Source organism: Cibotium barometz, chromosome 8 (assembly GCF_041138505.1).
Source record: "Cibotium barometz isolate CiBa-2024 chromosome 8, ASM4113850v1, whole genome shotgun sequence".
Taxonomy (NCBI): Eukaryota; Viridiplantae; Streptophyta; class Polypodiopsida; order Cyatheales; family Cibotiaceae; genus Cibotium; species Cibotium barometz.
This window is the reverse complement of record NC_141053.1, coordinates 51,051,562-51,054,140: the sequence shown is the minus strand read 5'-3', so window position 1 is coordinate 51,054,140 and position 2,579 is coordinate 51,051,562.

The window sequence follows — 2,579 nt, the reverse complement described above, 5'->3', positions numbered from 1 at the left end:
ACTAGAAATAAAGATAGCCCCGTTAATGAGACAGACAATTCCACTAGTAAGTCTCGAGAGATTTCTCAAGGAGACATGTCACTTACAGATGAAAGAAATTGTTGGAATAATTTTTCCATCGATAATGGTTACCTACTTTACAAAGTTAGAGTATGTATACCTTCGGACTCAGACATTAGGCACCATATTTTATATGAATGTCATGATAGTCCAAGTGCTGGTCATCTTGGAATACAAAAGACATATGCACTAGTTAAGAGACAATTTTATTGGTCTGGCTTAAGTAAGGACGTCTAGGACTATGTCCTAAAATGCCAGGTCAACAAAGCAAAACACCTAAAGGTAGGTGGTGTTCTAAGTCCACTAGAGATCCCAAATGGCAAGTAGGAGAGTATCTTAATGGACTTTATAGTTGGATTACCTAAAACAAACAGAGGCCACGATTTAGTTTGGGTGGTCGTAGATAGGCTGACAAAAATGTGTTGGTTTATCCCAACAAAAAACGACCGTGAATACGCCTAAGTTGGCAAGGTTATTCATTGAAAATATCTATCAACTATATGGCTTACCTGCCGATATAGTTAGTGATAGAGATACAAAGTTTAATAGTCATTCTTGGCATGCTGTGTTCAAGAGATTGGTCACCGTGCTAAGTATGAGTATGGCTGACCATCCTCAAAGAGATGGTTAAATCGAGAGAGTCAACCAAATCTTAGAAGATATGCCACAAGCATATGTAAGCAAAAAGCAAACCAATTGGGAAGAATATTTACCCATGTTTGAATTTACTTATACAGTGCCAAACAATCAACAATGGGATTTAGTCCATTTATGTTGATGTATGGTTTTCAACCACGAGCTTCTGTGGCCATTGGACTCGAGAAAGAAAAGATACAAAAAGTTAAAGATTTTCTTCAGGATCTCCAAGAGATGACAAAAATCACGAAAGATAATGTTAAGAGAGTAGAGGGCCATGCTAAACATTATGCAAACAAAGATCATAGACAAATCATCTTTGAAGAAGGTGACCAATTGTTTTTAAAGGTTCTCGAATACTCCGAATCTTTGAAAATGGGGAGAAGTCCGAAGCTATGTCCAAGGTATTGTGGTCCATTTACAATACTTAAAAAAGTATGTAGTGTTGCTTATAAGTTAGCTTTACCTTAAAAGCTCTAAAGTTCATCCAGTTTTTCAGTAGACTGAAAAAGAAATTGGGTGATGATGATAATCTCGTCAGTCAAGAGATCCTAGTAGAACTTATTGAACCTTGGGGGCATCCTTACCACACGAACTAGAAAAGGTCTTGGATTTCCAAGAGAAAAGGACTGGACACTCTGTATGACAGGAGTGTTTAGTCAAGTGAAAGGATAGACTAGAAGAAGGTTCTACCTAGGAAAAGGTAAGCACACTAGAAAGAGGTTCCCAAATTTCATTTACGAGGAAAAAAAAATTCTTAAGGGGGGAGTAATGTCATGACACGGAATTACTAGGAGCCTAGAGAGCTCAACCATCCGGACAAGGCACGGGCGGGGTTTAGGGGAGACAATATGACCAGTTACGGACTCAAGAGTGGTCGATCACTAATAAGAGTGGCCAGGCACATGTGAAGAGCATATAGCTATTATAATAAGAGTGGTCGGTCACTAATAAGAGTGGCCGGGCACATGTGAAGAGCATTTAGCTATTAAAATAGTGTGAGTCCAGGTATAAGAATCGTGCAGTTTCTTGTTGTGGTTGGGAGGCGAACCAAGGAGCTCTCAGCACCCACGTTTGGAGAAGAAGATCGTGTAGCTATGGCTGCCTTGATAAATCTTGAGTAGCACAAAAAATAAAGTTGACATTTATGCAAGTTTTGCCGATGATACCTATATCAACATATACTATTACATACAAAGAAAATACTTAATCTCGCTCAAATTAAGGTGCCTTTTAGGAGTTATATAATCTTAGGGAGTCATAATTCTTAAATCTATAGCCTCAAAAATCAAAATTGGGTGAGCTATTATTCAAGTTATAAACCATGATCTTAGAGAGACACCATTTGGGGGGAAGTGTTGGGGGGTGGGTGCAATATTTTAGGGTTGAAGATGGAATGCTTGCCAATGCATCATTTTGATTTGCTTAAAGATACTCACAAAAAGAAGTTCTCCTAAATTTTCATTCTAAGATGATAGCACATCGTCTTTTCAAGGCCTTCTCGAGTAAATGTACAAAAAATTATGTCATTATATGAATGTATTGAGAGGGCTTATTTAAGGGGGAGGTGTCACGAAATGAATAGCAATACGATCCATGTCCTTTTTATTTGGGAAAGTATAAATCACATGAAATGAATAGCAAATATGATCCATCATTGAGCTTTTCATTTGTGAAAATATGATTTTGTTGGTCTTCACGACGCTATGTAAAGCATCATTTTTTATTGCTAAAAATTAGTCGCCAAAGAAGTGCCTGTAAAATTTATTATTGAGATGATATCCAATAGCACCATCATTTTTTCAAGGCCTTGTCAAGTTAATTGTTCTTAAAAGTATAAAAATTTGATGTCTGTATATAAATGTATTGAGAGGGCCAATTTT